The following is a 20,140-nucleotide window of genomic DNA, read 5'->3' on the forward strand; positions in this document are numbered from 1 at the left end:
AATGTTTGCTGTGTATAACATTAGCAAAAATGCAAAACTAAAGAGACAGTGGAAAGACCAGAGGTTGTCAGGGGTTTAGAGAGAGGAAGGGAGAGATAAGTGGAGCACAGGTGTCTTTTGTGTGTGTGTGTTTTTAAATCCTCACCCAAAGATATGTTTTTATTGATGTTTAGAGAGAGAAGAAGGGAAGGAGGGGAAGAGAGAGAGAGAGAGAGAGAGAGAGAGAGAGAGAGAGAGAGAGAGAGAAACATTGATGTGAGAAAGAAACATTGATTGGTTGCCTCCCACATGCACCCTAATCAAACCTGCAACAGCCTTTTGGTGTATGGGATGCCGCTCCAAAGAATGAGCCACACAGCCAGGAAAACAGTTGACTAAAGGATCAATGTAATCAATAACACAATACTTTTATAAAAATATAGTGACCAAAAAATGATAGGAAAGCAAAGCAAAGCAAAGTGTGTGTGTGTGTATGTGTGTGTGTTTAGGGCAGTGAAACTATTCTGTATGATACAATGTGGTTCATATATGTCATTATGAATAGTTTCAAACAGAATCATACAGAATAGTTTCAAACTATGGAATGTACAACATGGTATCATACAGAATAGCAAAACTATGGAATGTACAACAAAAGGAATAAACGTAATATAAACAATTGAATTTAGCTAGTACTAATATATTAATATTGGCTCTGTAATTGTAACAAATGTACCATTCTAAAGAAAGATGTTAATAATGAGGGAAATGAAGAACTCTGTACTCTCTTCTTACCTTTTCTGTAAACCTAACAATGCTCAAAAAATAAAGTGTATTAACTTTCAAATATAAATTATCCTCTACAAAATGCATTTAATAACACAATAATTATCACATTAATTTTGTGTTGAGTGAATAAATTTAAAATGTATGAGTTAAAGCTGACTGATTTTTGCTATGGAGAATAAACATAAGATGATATTCTGCTTAAAATTCATATTTCAGCATCTTGTACTAATTAATTGAATAAATCTCTACAATAATTTTAAGGTATTCATTCTTTCAAAAATACCCATTTTGTGCCTTTTTTGCCTTAATTTGTTTTTCTTTATTGATTAAGGTATTACATATGTGTTATTAACCCCTCCATTGGCTCCCCACTTCCCCCTTCCCACTCATGCCCTCACCCGTCTGGTGTCTATGTCCACTGGTTATGCTTATATGCATGCATACATGTTCTTTGGTTGATCTCTCCCCCTTACCTCCACCCCCTTACCTTCCCTCTGAGGTTTGACGGTCTGATAGATGCTTCTCTGTCTCTGGATCTGTTTTTGTTCATCAGATTATGTTGTTCATTATATTCCACAAATTAGTCAGATCATGTGATATTTATCTTTCTCTGACAGACTTATTTCGCTTATGGAGTTTCCTCAAAAAACTAAAAATGGAACTCCCATTTGACCCAGTGATTCCACTCCTAGGAATATATTCCAAAAAACTAGAAACACCAATCAGAAGGGATATATGCACCCCTATGTTTATAGAAGCACAATTTACAATAGCTAAGATTTGGAAACAGCCTAACTGCCCATCAGCAGAGGAATGGATTAAAAACTGTGGTATATCTATACAATGGAATACTATGCTGCTGTAAAAACAAAGGAACTCCTACCATTTGCAACAGCATGGATGGACCTGGAGAGTATTATGCTAAGGGAAATACTAGTAAGTCAATTAGAGAAAGATAAATGCCTTCGTTTTTATTTATTTATTTATTTATATTTTTGGTGAAGAAGGAAAAAAGTCATGTACCCTTCTTAAGGAATTGGTCACCACCTTTACCACAAATTTGTCTCCTTGATCAAGCTGCCAGGCACTGCTTGAATAACTGCTCATATCTTTCTTTCTAGTTCTTCCAAATCAAACTTCATGAGATATTCTCCTTTTATTTGCTCTATTTTTCCCCTCCTCCTTCCTTCTCCTTTCTCTCTTTTTATCCCTTTCATCTTTTAAAACACTTCTCATCTCTAAAACACTTCTCAACAAGAAGATTTTTTCTTTATTGGAAAGTGAAAATGAGTTTATTAAAGCTTATGACAGTGAGGCAAACGAAGGGCCCTTGGAGAAAGGACCAGGGGGTAACCCCAGGAGGAGCCACCACTGCCCAAGGCTCCTTTGGCTGCAGCTCTCCTCAGAACCCTTAGAATTTAGGACAAAGAAACCAAAAGTAGGAGCCTGAGGAAAGGGCCGCAGGCATGCTCAAGGAAATCACACGCTGGCATTCTTTGTCCTGAGTTTTGTCTACTAGTTATTTCCTACAGTCAGGAATTTTAGGGGAGGTTCCAGGGGAGGACCTCAACAGAATATTCATTACATTTCAGGGTGTGTTATTTAGTATGCTGATATATTAAAATAAGCTTATAATGGGGTCCGGGGTCATTTTCTGGTTAGTTTTACCTCTATCTTGGATTAATCTGGATCTAACTGGGTTTTGTTATCTATCTCCCTGACTATGGTGATTTAAATCATCTGCTTTTAGGAATCTTCAGTTAGGGAGAATTGATAATTTTCATCTCACCAACTAGGATAACAATGAAAATAAAAATTCCTTGCAGAAAAGAATCCTCTGAATGACTGACTCTATTATGGTCACTAGAATATCTCCAGAGAGCAAAGAGAAAGTAAGTCTTTGAAAAAAATCTTGGGAGAAGAGCGCTAGAGATAAATTGTTCTCTGTTCACAATTTTGCCCACTGTTCCAAAGAACAGAATACACATACACAGAAGCCAACATAAACATGAATAAGCAATGTGTGAATACCTAAGTACCTTTCAGTTTATGAAACTACATTAAAGCCTTATATGTGCAAGAGTAATATAAGATATTAATATAAAATATATTAAGTAATATAAGAATTAAGCAAATTGCAATCACTTCCTTACCCCACCAACACTCATCTGTGAACTATAATGTTAAAGAAATCTTACTATATAAGATTATTTAAAATGCTATATCTCATATGACATTTTAGAAATCTATTTGCTATTTAATTATGCAGAAATTTCGATGCATCAAAGAATTTTTCCCCAGATCATTAACAACTGAAATTTAGTAAGTCAATTAACATTGAGCAAGTATCCTTTTGATCAAACTGAATTTTCAGCTTAATTAATTTAGTAAGTAAAGAGTGTGCAGATTATTCATTTCCGGCAGAAAATACATGTATTAGAAGCAGTCTATGACTAATGTTAATAGTAAGACAGTGACTCTGCCTTTATTAAATTTTATGATAAATGGAAATCACAGGAGATAATGTAGAAAGGTTGAGCACAATGTGGTCATGTTATTACTGGTAGAAATTCAGAAGAGTATTAAGTGTAATATATTAATCTAGTATATTGAATAGTGTTTCTAATAGTGGCCATAGGCTGTCTAAATCCAGACATAACTCTCCAATTCTTCTTCATTTTCACTGCTGCCTCTTGCAAGATAGGAAGATTAAGCAATACAAGAAATGATGCTAGTTCCCTAGAGCTGGGAATTAATACATATATGATCATTACTAGAGGCCCGGTGCACAAAATTCGTGCACAGGGGGCGGGGGGGGGGGTGTCCCTCAGCCCAACCCACACCCTCTCCAATCTGGGACCCCTCAAGGGATGTCCAACTGCCCGTTTAGGCCCGATCCCACTGAGATCAGGCCTAAATGGGCAGTCGGACATCTCTCTCATCATTCAGGACTGCTGGCTCCCAACCGCTCGCCTAGCTGCCTACCTGATTGCCCCTAACCACTTCTGTCTGCCAGCCTGATCACCCCCTAACAACTCCCTGCCAGCCTGATTGACACCTAACTGCTCCCCTGCTGGCCCAATTGCCCCTAACTGTCCTGGCCTGCCAGCCTGGTTGCCCCTAACTGCCCTCGCCTGCAGGCCTGGGCCCTCCCAACTGCCCTCCCCTGCTGGCCTGATCACCCCCAACTGCCCTCCCCTGCAGGCCTGGTCCCTCCCAACTGCCCTCCCCTGCTGGCCATCTTGTGATGGCCATCTTGTATCCACATGGGGGCGGCCATCTTTGACCACATGGGGGCGGCCACCTTGTGTGTTGGAGTGATGGTCAATTTGCATATTACCTCTTTATTATATAGGATTATTATATAGGATTAGTACCTGGTTCTATCCCAGTGCCTCATTCACATGTAAGGGGACAAGAAGTAGACCTGGAATTTAAAATAACCTAAAATAGATGTGATGGTGGTAGATATATCAGTTGAGGGTGAGAAGAAGAAGGAATAAAGATAGTCAATGCCTTACTGGACTCAAGAATAAAATTCCAGGAAGCCAAATGCTTCAGTTTTACAGATTGCAAGATGATTGAGAGCTGGTAATTCAGTTTTACAGATTGCAAGATGATTGAGAGCTAGTCTTCTGGCTTGGCTCTGAACTTTTGGTTTCCATTTTTTAGTAGATTGCATTCTTTCAGGTCTGGACACAAAATGTGTTTTTAACAAGTCCTGTCTTAGTTGACTCTTTTGTCACCTTCATTCTAAGACATTTCTAGAAACTTTGATAATCACCTTAAACTTTTACATAAGAATCTCTTTAAGATTTAGTACAATGCTTCTAGAGAAAAAGTGATTCCAAAATTCCAGGTTATCTTCTCTACATATCCTTCTGAATGTTGACTCATATTCATCATTATATAAATCTTTATTTGATAAATTCAGTAATATATATTAACATTTTGAATAGGTTTTCTACTTAATATTAATGGGAGTTTTGGGTTTAATAACATCAATATTTATTATCAGGAGTATATAATCCAGATATTCTATATTACTTATCATGACTTATTTTTATGTTCCTAACCAATGCCAAATTGATTTTAATATAAGTGGCTCGACTTATATCCAGCATAGTAAAACTTCCCTTGGAATTTTTATTTATAATATACATGTCTTGGCTTTTTCTTTCATATGAACTTTAGGGAAACTTAATCTAATTTTAAAAATAAACTTGTTGGTATTCAAAGAGTAAGTGCAGTAAAATAAGAAAAATAAATAATTGGTATAAATATTGGCACACATATGTTCACATATATTGAGTTTAAAATCATACTTGTAAAGCCTGATAATTTTTTAAAAATGTTAGAATTTCTCAGGCAAATGAAATTGAATATAATACAAATGTACAAATATTGTGACTATATTGCTATTGTAATACAAAGTACCCACCTAGAAATCAAAATCTACCCTCCAAAAATCTATTTTGAAGCAGCTACAGAAATTATAAAATCCTTAAGGATATGTTAAGAAGAAAAGACACAGGTAGGGCCAATGTGAAGAAAATATAAGATCTTTTTTAAAAGACATACAATAATCTTTAATATATATATATATATATATATATATATATATATATATATATATTATTGATTTCAGAAAGAACTGGAGAGGAAGAGAGAGATAGAAACATCAATGATGAGAGAGAATCATTGATCAGCTGCCTTCTGCATACCCCCTACTGGGGATTGAGCCTGCAACCCAGGCATGTGCCCTGACTGTGACCTCCTGGTTTATAGGTAGATACTCAACCACTGAAAAACACTGGCCAGGCTTAAAAACAGTATTAATAAAAACATGTAACATGTCCTTGTAAGAGCTCTGTCAATAGTAAAAATATAAATAAATAATCCTCCGCTGAATATAATGGTTGCAAATATTTTTAGGTTTTTATCTCTTGTTCAGTTTGCTATTTGTACAATTGTATCATATAGCACTTTGTAAATTTAAAATGTTGATATAATCTAAACAGTATCATCTTGATCTATGATGTTATTTATCTGTATCAGCCCTCCCAATCAACTTCAGGTCCTTTTGTACTTTTGTCTTCAACCAAAGGCCTTTGGCACATGTGAATTAGCTGCCTTGAGTATTTTTTTTTCATTCTAATTTTAACCAGTTGGCTGTGACTTATCCTTCAGATATCCTCTTATCATTCACTATTTCAGAAAATATTTTCCTCTATGAAAGAAGGATAGCAAGAGTGAACAAAAGATCAATTTAATTCAATATAAAGGTATAGACATGCAGAGTGAATGGGCCATGGACTTCTAACATGACATAGAATAAGTGATGCTAGAGTGTGTATTACTGTGCATGAGTAGTTATCTCTTGGTGGTTTCCCCTAAGTACGTGAACATGTTCTAATAGAATTCACAAAGGATATGTAAGTGATATGAATTTCAAGATGAAAGCTAGAGGAAGGGCTTACCTTGTTGAAGGGTAGCAGAAGATGCCACCACAACACATGCAGCTTTGGTATATTATTATTTTGAGCTGTAGGCACTTGAAAAACAGCAAAACGAGAGAAAGAGATTTTCTCTGAACTCCCCTTATCTGCTTAAAGATAGGTCCTCCAGCAGGAATGTCATCATCATAAATCTCCTCCCAAGAAGTTATATCAATCAGGGAAGATAGAGTCCTCACTAGAGAGGAATCTAGAAGCTGTGATATCACACCCAGACAAACCTTCTCAGAAACTATCACATTTCCCATCTATTATTCAAAGGGCCCACTTATTTTTCCTAGTAATTATTTACTCTACCCTAAGGCACCTATATCCCTCCTCCTCTTTCCTTATTAAGATGGTGTTAAAGTCTGAATTCTAAGGCATCTCAGGTTGTTACTCATTTTACCCCATGTAAGTACCAAGTATACATGAGGTATAGATGTTAATAAACTCCTACTTTTCTCCTGTAAATCTGTCCTTTATTACAGGAGTCTCAGCTAAGAACTCAGAGAGGTAGATGGAAAATTATGTTTCCTCCCTTAAACCATCCAACTGTCTAACCTGTGGAAATTTAAGGGAGGACAAAGCCACAGCAAATAATAATAGCTAACATTTATGACACTATTGCCTATGTATAAAAGTCATTCAAAATTTATAATAGCCCTATTCATTTTGCACCACTATTACCATAATGCAAGCAAGAAAACTAAAAGTAGAACTGATAGTCTAAATACATGTATCAAAGTTGAAGGTCAAATCTAGACCATTTTGTATCATGCTCTCCATCACTCTGATTTAATCTTTCCATGCCAAAATCTATGCCTTTGGTACATGTGACATCAGATACTTCAATTATTAATGTTCATAAATATAAAGTATATAGAGCCAATTACATTTTAAAAGTACCTACAATTTTTTCATGATCAAATTTTTGAAGGACTAAGAACTATAAGACAACCTATTTCTCACAACCCTTGAAAGTCTTAGACATTATACAAAACTTATATGTGCAAGAGTAATATAAGATATTAATTCAAGTAGGATACATCATAAAGCATTTAATCAGCTACAAATATGTTTTCTATTTGTAGTTGTATAAGAAAAAGGAATAATAATAGCAAACATATATAAACATTTGTTTGTAATTATTTTAATATATGAACAAATTTAATCCTCACAATAACCCTATTAAGTGGTCACCAATATTATCTCATTTTATAGCTCAGAAAACTGAGACACAGAGAAATAAAGTAAACTTCCTCTGACTCACATAGCTAGTGTGCAAAAGAGCTGGGCATTACTCATGTAGTCTAGCTCCAGACTCTGCTCTTAACCTCATACTCTGCTTATCAGCATGGGGAGACTTATGCGTGCTGGGGTAGAATTAAGCAAATTGGAATCACTCCCTTACCCCACCGACATTCAGTGCCCAGCCCAAATCTTAGCAGTGAACCTTTATTCACTTAGGAATTATTTATTGAGGACAGACAGACTAAACAGTGGTCAATTCTGGCTCAATCTTTTGCAGACTGTGCATGATACTTAGTTTTTGCACGCCTCAAGTTTTGCAAGTCTTCAAGTTTCAAAAATGGGAATGAATACAATACCTATTTTCCTAGATTGTTTTAAGTGAGAGATGAGTATCTGAGCATAAAGCATACTTTTAAGTTCTCTTACCAGTCACTTTTATGACCCTCTAGATACATAGATTGCAAACACACACACACACAAAATGGGTAGAATGAAGGAGCGTTTTCATGAAGAAGGGATTTTCACATGTCCTTGACTTAGGGGAAGGTCTGAAATTTGTATATGAACCACTTTTCATGATCTTACCCAATTTCTCTTGCAAAATAAGAATCATCACTTAATTTTGAGAAGAAAACACATAAAAGGACCTTTCCTTAAAAATAACCTCAAAACCAAAAACACCTTCTGAATTTGCAAAGTTCTTCTCCCTCAACTGCATTGCACTTAAATGGTCCAGAAAAATAACTATTATCCCACCAGCACTCACCATGTTATTTGCTTTCTGCCACTTTATTGATTTACCTTTAATGCATAATTATCCAGTGTGTTTAACATTACTAATCCAGGCACTGCTTAACTTCCCACTGAATGAAGTCTCTCCTATTATTCTCCCCCAAGCTATTTCTCTCCTTCCTTTTCTGATTTCCTTAGGCCTGGTTACGCTAAATTAGAACGTGGGAGACTATCATTTGTTAATGTAAATGAACTGTTCTTGTTCAAATTTCTCAGGCGTCAAACACCCATTTGTTATTGTGGCCACTCTACCAAGCACCAGTGTGTTTTATGTGTTAATGATGAAAGCATCATCCTCTATTTGCCAACTTAAATGGGACATTGAAGGATGCCACGACCTAATGGATTATGACTGAGAAAAGACATAAAGGCATCTGGATAAGGACGGTGAGAGACAGGCTAAAATGAAATAAAATGACAATAAAACAGCACAATAACAAAACCCACATTCACAGGGATCCAGAAGCACAGAGAAAATGCCACTGAGTGGTGTTTCTTGGGTGGCCGTGACCACAAGGAATTTGCTGGCAGGAAGATAATTTTAACAATTTCACTAAACTCTGAAAGCATGAGAAAAGTCAAAGAACTCAACTGTCTCATCATAGCCCTACCTTTTTATTTTGCAATTTTAAAAAAAATTACTGTATTGGGGTGACATTGGTTAATAAAATTATATAGATTTCAGGTGTACAATTCTAGAATACATCCTCTGTATATTACATTGTATGTTCACCACCCCAAGTCACCATTTATCCCCCCTTTAACCGCCTCCACCTCCTCCACCTCCCTTTCCCTCTAGTGTCTTTGTCTATGAGTTTTTGTTTTGTTTTTTTACTAAATCTCGTCACCTTTCCACCCAGCCACCCAATCTCTTTACCTTCTGTCAGTCTGTTCTCTGTATCTATGAGTCTGTTTATTTTGTTCATTAGATTAACATATAAGTAAAATCATATGGGACTTGTCTTTCTCTGACTAGCTTATTTCACTTAGCATAATATTCTCCAGGTCCATCCATGCTGTTGCAAAAAGCAATATTTCCTTCTGTTTTATGGCCGAGTAGTATTCCACTGTGTAATCTGACCACTTGTCATTCAAGGTAAATATCAAATGATGTGGTTGAATCTACCAATACTTAATAAGCTTCTGTCATATGCTTCAGGCCTGATATATTTTATTCTTTCTAGAAATATTTTTTATTTAAGTTGGGACATAACCAAAACCTCTGTCAAACTAAAAGGAATGAAATGGTAATGATGGGAATCAAGGATTCTGTGTGTGTGGCTTCAAGTAATATGACACAAACAGAGGGAGAAGGGCTATTTTAAAGGACATGTAGCGTATGACAAGGCTGCTAACAATTTCTTGCCTCAAAGTAAATAAGTAGCTGTCCACATAATTGTCAATATTTTTTTTGTAGAGATGACTTAAAAGATTTAAAATAAATGCCCTCATGTGTCTATAATAGGAAGTAAAAATAAAATTTGGAGAGATTCTGTTTCAATTCTTCCAATTTTGAATAAGACTTTTATAATCTATGAAACTGTGTTAATATACACATACCTAATAATTCCTCTTCAAGTCTAAATATTCAGAGTTGTAATTTTCAAACATGAAAAATCTCAAAGAAAAGTAACTAGGAAACAAGTAAATGCTTTTAAAATATACAGTCTCTGAGGCCAGCTTGAACCATGGGCTGATAGCACCTATGCCCATGATTCTCCTATGACAATCAATACTTCAGACAGCTCAACACAAAACAGAAGCACAAAAGAGAACAGAAGCACCAAAAGGAGTGTCCTTGTTTCCACCAAAGATGATAACCAATGGGACCCAATAACAAAACTGGAGTAACATACTGAGGACAAATAACAGAGAAACTCAAACCAGTACTGAGTTCAGATTTAGTATGGACTTACCACACTGGTGTGGACCCTTGAAGTCATGAGCAGCGAGGCACAAGTGACCTTTTGGATACCTCTCATGGTTGAAGGCTGGGGTCTGCGTTGACAAGCTGTGCAGATCGTGTCTCCCAGAAAACTATGGACATGAACAAAGATCACCCAAATAAGAATAATTGGGGTCAATTTACTCAGAGCTTGTGATAGCAAGGACATCAGCTTAGCACTTGTGTTTGGTGAAGATACTTAAAGGTAGGCAGGGGAGTGAGAAAAATCTATGGTAAAAGCAAGGGAAGTGCCCTGCTGTTGTTGCTCAGTGGTTGAGCATCGACCTATGAACGAAGAGGTTATGGTTCGATTCCAACTCAGAGCATGTGCCCAGGTTACAGGCTCAATCCCCATTGTGGGGCATGCAGGAGACAGCTGACCAATGATTCTCTCATCATGGATGTTTCTATCTCTCTTTCTCTCTCCCTTCCTCTCTAAAATCAATAAAAATATATTAAATAACAACAACAACAAAGACAAGGGAAATATTCAGGAATGCTCTAATTAGAGATTATTATTTTAGGGAAGCTGGGGATACAGTGTCCTAGGTCAGTGGTCGGCAAACTCATTAGTCAACAGAGCCAAATATCAACAGTACAACGATTGAAATTTCTTTTGAGAGCCAAATTTTTTAAACTTCTTCTAATGCCACTTCTTCAAAATAGACTCGCCCAGGCCGTGGTATTTTGTGGAAGAGCCACACTCAAGGGGCCAAAGAGCTGCATGTGGTTCACAAGCCGCAGTTTGCCGACCACGGTCCTAGGTGATTGGTGTGGGAAGATTAATTGGCTTTATCTGGTTGGTCCTAAGTTGAGTCCAGAGGCCAATGATAAAGAAACTGGTGGTTATTGACCAAATCCTGATCATCGTGGGCCAATTGCTACACTGTGTGGTTTGTCTTCCTACCTGGTTGCTGTAGAGAACATGAGTCAGTTTTATTGTCATATATGGGCTGGCCATTTATATATTCAGTCTCAGAATTGTCAGGTAATCCCCATATTAAAGCAATTGACAATCCTGAACTTGACCCAAGTCCTGTGATCCTGAAATACAATGAAGGTTTAAAAATATTCCCCCATCTCTTTGTGTTCTAAAAACAGTTTAAAGTAAGGAACCATCCTTTCCATATGGCTTAGACAAGACTTACGAATGCTCCCTTTATTTACCCTGAGAAGGCCAAAGACTCTCCAGTTCCCATTCTTTGCTTCATAAATGGTTAGCTGAATTGTGTGTACCTACTGACCAACCTGGACAAAATACCTGCCACCTTGGTTTGCTCAAATTTTAGTTCAGCTTATCTTATTTCCAGACACCTGAAATTTACTCCTGATTCTAACCCACTTGCCGTCAAGTAAAACATTTCTTGATCAAGTGTGGATCACCCCTTTCATCCCACTTTCCCACATCCAATTCTTCATAGACTCATTCACTCCTCCACTCTCTCTTTTCTGCTGAACCTTTGAGATGCTTGTGAATATTTATGGTCAAAGTATTCTTCCTACTGAGATAGTGTCTCTCCCACAGTGGCAAATACCATTCTCTCCTCTTGCCATAATCCATTTGTATTGTCTCTTCTTACTTAACTCCACATTTGTTTTTTTATTTGACACTTTGAAGTATAAAAATCTTTAGAAAAGCTTAATTTAACCCCATCATAGGGAAATCCTGCATTGTCCCCTTATCTTTATTATAAAACTAAAAGCCTTTGATAAGACAAGCAGGCAGTCTATCCAGATTACTATCTAACAGCCATTTCTTAGCTCAGGAGAGCAGCATTCTTAAATGCAAGTGCTTATCTGCCCCATTAACAGGTTGTTTCTGAATGCATGTTCATATGTGCCCTCTATCATTTTTTGTGTATGAATGGGGATGCAGCTCTCCCCAAAACATTCATTGGAATTTTCTGTGTATTTGGAATGTTTTGTCAATCAGTAGGAGAGAGGGGGAAAGGTGGAAAGAAGGATGGCAGAGGAGGAAGAAATAATTTTAAAATTGCAAATGGTGGCTATCCTAGATCTTGTTTTAAAATATAACTGAACATCCTTTAGCACAACAAGATGTTTGATAGATTAAATCCTATAAAGTGGCAAAATAAATACAATGGAATCACAGCCTGCGTGATAACAGAAGGGCCCAAAGAAACATCAAATGATAATGAAATCAGTTCAAGTAATGGAAACAAAAATCTATTGCTTATCTGGAAATATCACAAATTCTCTAGACTTTGGACAAAACCATTGCTTTATTTCTGACCTTTGGTACAATTCAGCATCTCTTGTTCCATATCTGGAAAAATATTATCATTGACATGTCACAAATGCATTAGTGCTTCTCTGAAAGTAAACTCTTTGCCAATCACCCTATAACCTGTGCAGGGAAACCATCAGGATAAGGCTGTGGAAGAGCTACTAACCTAGTTAGAAATGCCATACATATAATTAGAGAGGACATAATTAAGTGCTGATTTTTAAATATACCTTGGAATTAGTCCATGCTGTAAATTCTGTATTTTTTTTTACCATAACATGATTATTGTTGAAGAATAATTCATAAAAGGAGGCAGATTTAGTTGGACTTCTAAGGATGATATGAAGGAAGAAATGGAAAGAGAGCAGAGAACATTTTAGGTAAATTCCATTAGATGAGGCTAGAAAATTATGAGGAGTGGATATGTCTAGAGTAAATCAAAATGAAAGGCAGATACAAAAAAAGCGGGGGGGGGGGGGGGGGAAGCAGAATCACACTGATGGGAACGCTATAACTAAGCTGTCCTTACCTGTGATATATCACTCTTTACCTGACCTATTAAGCTAGATGCTTAAGTAATTTATTTTCTTACAATGGATGTAAAAATACTTAAGACTAAATTTACTTCCTAGCACCATTCAGATCTAGAATCATTTGTTATGATGTATAGCACTTTCACTTAATTGCAGTCATTCTTAACTTTTTAAAATATTAAAAACATGTTCATGTTTAGAAATGTGATATAAAATTTCTAAATAGTACAGAGACTGTTGTCATTATTATGTCATTTCTAATTCTATTGATTTTCCTGACCATTTTAGAACAGTGTCCTTCCATTTGAACTATTATAACTTTAAAAATATATGTTAATATATGGTAAGGCATTTCTACCTTTTAATTAATCTTTTATTCATAATGTTTCTGCTTATCTTTTATATTTAGATAAAGTTAGAATTTGGTCAATGACCAGCAGTTTCACAGACATACCAAATGAGTTTATGAGCTAGGTAATTAATTTTTATCAAAGAGCAATCTATTTTTTCAGATTTTAGGTTCAGTGTGAGTTTGAATTCTGTGTGGCAATAAACAAAGGCCACCCAAATGAGAACAAGCAAAGGCTAGTATTTATTTATTTTTAAATATATTTTTATTGATTTCAGAGAGGAAGAGAGAGGGAGAGAGAGATAGAAATATCAATGATGAGAATCACTGATAGGCTGCCTCCTGTTCTCCCCACACTTGAGATTGAACCCGAAACTCAGGCATGTGCCCTGACTGGTAATCGAACCATGACCTCCTGGTTCATAGGTCGACTCTCAACCACTGAGCCATGCCAGGTGGGCCAAAGGCTAGTATTTAGAGCTTGCTATAGTAAGGCAATCAGCTACCATCACTGACACCTGGCAGAGCGTCAAAGGCAGATAGGAGTGGGAAAGCTGTATATTGGAGTGAGGTCTTCAGTAATGCCCTTATTGGAGGTTGGTGGTGGGAATGTAAAGTGGTATGTTAGAAAACATAGGGGTTTCTTAAAAAGCTAATATCTAACAATACAACATCTGGGTAGATTTCCAAAGCAAGACCTTGAAGACATATTTTCACCCCATGTTCATTGCAGCATTATTCACACTATTCTAAAAGTGGAAGTAATCCAAATGTTCATCAACAGATAAATTGATTTTAAAAAGTGGTATAAACATATAATAAAAAAAGTTATTCAGCCTTCAAAAGGAGGGAAATATTGTCACATGCAACAACATGGATGAATCTTAAGGACATTATGCTACGTGATAAGCCAGTCACAAAAGAACAAATACTCTATGATTCCACTCATGTGAAGCATCTAAATTGGTCAAGATCATAAAAAGAAAAAATAGAAAGTAGATTGCCAAGAACTAAGGGAAAGGAAGAAGGGGAAATTAGTGTTTAGTAGGTTAGAGTTTCAGTGTTGCAAAATGAGAAAGTTCTAGAAATATGTTGCTCAACAATGTGAATATACTTCACACTACTGAACTATACACCTAAAAAATGTTTCAGAGGGTATATTTAATCTTATATAATAAAAGCCTAACATGCTAAGTGTTCAGTCGACCAGTCAGCCATTCAACCAATCAAAGTGTAACATGCTAATGATATGCTAAGGCTACTCAAATGCTCACTGTGACAGGCACTGACCACCAGGGGGCAGACAGTCGACCAGTCAACCAGTTGCTATGATGTGCACTGACCACCAGGGGGCAGTCGACCAGTCGCTATGACGTGAATTGACCACCAGGGGGCAGATGCTCCGACCAGTAGGTTAGCTTCCTTCTGGGGTCCGGCTGGATTGAGACTGAGCAAGATGGACCAGACACACCCTGGAGCCCTCCCACAGTCCCTCCCTGGTTGGCCAACCTCCCGCATCTCTCCCTGGCCCGATCATGCACCACTGGGGTCCCTTGGCCTGGCCTGCACCCTCTCACAATCCAGGACCCCTCAGGGGATGTCAGAGAGCCCGATCCCACAGGCCAGGTCGAGGGACCCCACTGGTGCATGAATTCGTGCACTGGGCCTCTAGTATTATATATTTTAACCACTATAAAAATAATTACATTTTTATTTATTCTTTGCTAAGGTCCTTTATAAGCAAATATAGTGATTTCTGCCCAACCGGCATAATTCAGTGGTTGAGTGTGAACCATAAATGAAAAGATGCTCACTTTTGAATGATTTGAAGTTAATTTTTGTTGTGGTTGTTGTTCAACACATAACAACAAACATAGCAAAGAGACAAGCCACTCACTGGAAAAAATTATTGCAATGCTTTTAACTAGGATATAAGTAAAATGATAAAGACAAATGTCATAGTAGGAAAAAATAAGAAATATGACTAGGCAATTCAATTATTAGAAAACCAAAATGACCCACTGGAAAATGTGATTTATTTCAATAGCAAGAATGCAAATGCAAATGAAAGCTGCAGTACCATTTCAGATCCATTCAGTTCTCAGGAATGAAAACATTGGTCACTATTGGTATTAGAAATCATCGGGACAAATGGGTACTCTCATTCACTACTGGTAGGCACATGAACCAGGCAAGTGTTTGGAGGAGAATATTGGAAATGTCTAGTGAAATATGAAAATTTCTAACCATCAATGAGGCTTTGTTTATACTGGCATACTGATTAGGGAAAAAATTTTATTAGGGATTTAGTAAAAAGTTATGGTGTGTTGATTTTTAGTAGTGCTTTAAATGGTTAAAATAAATCAATGTATCTGTATGTATCAATGCAAATAAACTTAAATACAGGGTGAAATATTACAGGTACTGTGGTTATGTTTGAGTCATTATCTTTTAGAGATCATGAGAGAATATTTAGAGATGAAATTATATGGTGCAGGGAATTTCAAAACAATCCATTTGGAGGTGGAACTTGGTTAGAAGCAGAGATAAACTGATGAGTGCTATATGTGGGGATTAGCTACACTGGGTAGCTACACTAAAATTTTTTTCTCAATTTTTACTTATGTGTTGAATTTTTTATAACTAAAAAGCTAAAGGAGTGAACAATTATACAGAACTTATCAACTTTACCTAAAATTTATAATACAGAAAATGATATATTCTACAAAGATTCAAAGCTCTGAAGTTATGAGTTAAATTAGTTTATACTTATTCTTAATTACATATGATTTTGTAAAAATGATTATCCAGACTATATTGTAAGTGAAAATTGCATATAGTATATTGTAAACATTTTCCTGCAATGATAAAGCAAACACAGGCATACACCAAAGACCAGATTTCTCCCAGTAGTGGTACCTCACTAGTGAAATCATGCAAGAGGTCGTTTTTTTGTGTGTCAAGAAATTTTGTGATTTTGTTCTTTCTATGTTAAAATATAAATAACATGAGGTTTTACATGCTTCCATAATCATCCAAAGATCATAATTCCAAATATGGTTCAGAAAGAATATGTTGAAATTATTTTTTATAATCAAAATCAGTTTATTTTCCTTCCTTTAATGTCTTTATAACTTCCTTTTACAAATTCCTTACAACTGCTATCATAAAGCATGCAGATCTTTTTAATATTACTTAAATTTTATGATTTCAAATAAATTTATCAAATACATTTTTATTCACTTAAAACCAGAGATTCAATGAGAAGAATATGTACTATTGTTCATTATGGAGTGATGGAACACCTCTTCATTGGGTTAATGTCTAATATGAAAGTGATTCTGTTCTCCTTGTGTAACGATGCCACTGATTGGTGGTCTGTGTTTATGAGTATGGGGGAGAAAAATGAGAGAGAAGGAGGTTGATAGGGAGTGAGAAAGAATGAGAGAGAGGGGAATGAATAAGAGAGACATCTTGGTCAATATTATAGATGTCTTAATGCTAGTCTAAACATTTTATTTGCGATGATGATCTCTAGCTGTAAATTTGCCCAGTGAGAGCCTGGGAGGGTCTGGCTTGACCCAGCAAAGGTGGTGTAAATAAGTATTGCTGGCAAGAGTCTGAGTCATTACCATCTTTAAGGGCATCATTTCCCTGGCTTAGTTATATGAAAGAAAATTAAGCCATTAGAGATTTTTTCCAGTTAGTTTTTTTCCAGCAGAGAGCAACAATGAAAGATGATTGAAGAGCCAAGACCCAGAGACTCTTCAATTTTCTAAATTGCTTTAATTTGATGGAGAAGGAATGCTACATTTTGTTAAATTATATTATGATAAAGAGAAGCTGGTTGCTTCTCAGCATGAATTTAAAAGCAAATTATTCCCACAAAAAAAGCACGATGTATTTAACTAGACAAGCAATTATGTTGTGGAGGTAGTATCTCCCCTACCTCAGATTAGAAATGAAGAATTCAATTATCACTCTATTAGATTGAAAAATAATTTTAGTGATACATACCAAGTAAATTAATTTATTCCTAGGCAGGTTCCAGTGAATTTTTGGATTAACTTTCATGCATGTTGCTGATTAAAATCTTTAGTCAATGCTTGTACTTAAAAATCAAACTTGTATCATTTTATGTCCTATTAATATTTTCTTCAATATTGATTTTTATTAAATTATATAGTACATTGTATATAATTTATAGCATAGTATAATTGGCTTTCTTGTGAAGTTTAACCAAATTCCTATAATATTTTATTACTGTATTTCTAAATAATTTCATTATTTAATTTCTATTATTTTGCAATAAGCAATAGATAAATATATAATAAATGTGTGTGCATATCTATATATAACTATATAGTATATAGTGAGGGGAAGAAAGAGGAATAAAGAGACAGATATATGGTTAAGAGGGTAAATTGTCTTTCTTATTGGTTAAAACTGCTTATATTTTGTCATATTTATTTCCAGGATTCTATTAAAGAATTGTAAGTACAGCAAATATTTCTCTTTTTATGTACTTTATTGAGGAATAAATGGAACACAATAAACTTTATGTATTTAAGTATTCAATTTTACATATGTATAAATGTTATATATATATACACACACACACACACACACATACACACATACATATATATACTAGAAGCCCAGTGCACAACATTCATACACTGGGGTGGGGGGCATCCCTCAGACCGGCCTGGGTCCTCTTGCAGTCCGGGATCCCTCGGGGGATGTCCACCTGCAGGCTTAAGCCAGCAGTGAGACATCCCTTCTGCAGACCGGGGCTCTAGCATTCCAGGACCCCTTGCTTCTTGCCACACACCTGCAGTGGAGGCCGGAGAGGTTCCCGCCACGTCTGCTGCGCTTGCCAGCCATGAGCCAGGCTTTTGACTGAGCAGTGTTCCTGCTGTTGGAGTGCACTGACGACCAAGGGGCAGCTCCTGCGTTGAGCATCTGCCCCCCTGGTGGTCAGTGCACATCATAGCAACCAGTCATTCTGCCATTGGGTCGGTTTGCATATTAGGGTTTTATTAGATAGGATATGAGAAATTGAACATGAAAGAGATGAGTTGATACTGATGCTTTTAACTGCCTTGATTGTGTAAGAGGAGGGAGGGAAAGAGGAGAGAAGAGGTGGCAGGATGTCAAAACCAAGAGGCTGGCATTTAAAAGATCTTATAGGTACTCAACTGAGCAAGGTGAAATTGGTATGGCCCATGAATAAGGCTGAAATGTCAGTTGTAAACACTAAGAGAATGAATAAATAGGGAAAATATGCAGAAAGAAATGACAAAAATAGTTTCAAACTCATAAAGAAAAAAAAAACACCCTACACTGAGAATTGAACACCCAATTTATACTTCTTTCATGTTTATTTAACCAATAAATTAAGGTAAAAATTGCTACTGGGACAGTTATATCCTAGTGAATTCTAAGTCTAAAATATTAAATTATAAAACATATTAGAAAATAATCTAACAGGTCTGAGGATCTATAGAGTAAATAAATAGCAATATCAGGCTCTAGGCCACTCCAGATAGTACAATCATTAGCTATTGACAATGATTTGTGTATGCTTAAAATTATCAGAGAAGAAAATGAAGGCACAAAACAACACACTAACAACTGCAACCAACAACAAAAATAGCTGGATTTGAATGAGCATCAAGTAGAATTTTTAGAAATGATCAATGCAGTTTCTAAAATTTAAAAAGTTGGTGGCTAAGCAGGAAATCAAACATAGCTAAATGAACATTTAGGGTTTGCAAGACATATTAGAAGTCACCCATAATACAACACTGAGTGCTGGAAAATAATCAATTACCATAATTACCAACAAGATCTTAAAAACATTCAGTAAGAAATGACTTGACACTAATGGCCTACTTCTCAACAGGATAATAGAAACCAAAAAAGCGGTGGATATGTTTACCCTAGAATGTATATCCTAGGAGCAACTAGCTTGGAGACTGCTGATGTGAATGCCCACCAAGGAGTTATGGCATCAATCCCTTAGTTCCCCTTTGTAGCCAACTAGACCACCCTGCTTGGCAAATGCATTTGCATAATTGGTGCTCAAGCACAGTTTTTGAATAAATACATAAGATTGACTATGACATTAAAATGTTCCCTATCAAAAATCAGACTGCCCTTTTACAAGTCCCTGAATTTCTCTATGAGGAATTCACCCTAGTCATCTGGAGAATAAAACACAGTTCCTCGCAAAGAAGAGATTTACAAGTGAATCAGGTGTTTTTTTCTTGGACGATGTAAGAAGAATGGCTCAGCATGTTAGGCAAACCTGAATTACAGCCAGTGAATTACTTTCATATGAAATGCACTAAAGGTTTTGCTCTCAGGGTAGAGGCTCTTGGAGTTTGGCAGCCTCTCCGGTGCTCCCCACTTGCCCTGCAGGCTGCTTATGTGGGAGCAGCATGGAGGAGCAGGTGAAGGGCAGGCTCATGACCTTATCAATCGCTCTTGAGTAGATCTCTTGATCTCAGGGTGCCTGTGTGCCCAGGTGTAGGTGAGAAATGAGAGGTAAGAGCACATTTGGAAAGGGGTTGCTTAAAGTCATTTCCTCATAGTTGGAGACACTTTTTTCCCCCCCATTTTCTGCTTATCCTAATAGACTGAAATCCAACAAAGCTCCAAAAAATTAGAGGACTCTCATGGGGCCTTATTGAAAAGAAAAGGCAGAAAAATGAACAGAGGCAATTTTTAAAAGTCACAATCAGAAGGGAG

The 20,140-nt window shown here is 36.4% G+C and overlaps 1 protein-coding gene across 1 annotated transcript in view; it reads right to left on the reverse strand.

Annotated features, from left to right (window-relative positions):
• SYT4 (synaptotagmin 4) overlaps positions 1-20,140 on the reverse strand; it is a 276,953-nt gene that overhangs the window by 209,332 nt on the left and 47,481 nt on the right. Inside the window, exon 3 of the transcript XR_013814225.1 lies at positions 10,226-10,346. The gene's annotated coding sequence lies outside the window, so the exon portion shown is untranslated. The remainder of the gene's footprint in view (positions 1-10,225; positions 10,347-20,140) is intronic.

This window comes from Cnephaeus nilssonii, assembly GCF_951640355.1.
Source record: "Cnephaeus nilssonii genome assembly, chromosome: 11".
In the NCBI taxonomy this organism is placed as follows: Eukaryota; Metazoa; Chordata; class Mammalia; order Chiroptera; family Vespertilionidae; genus Cnephaeus; species Cnephaeus nilssonii.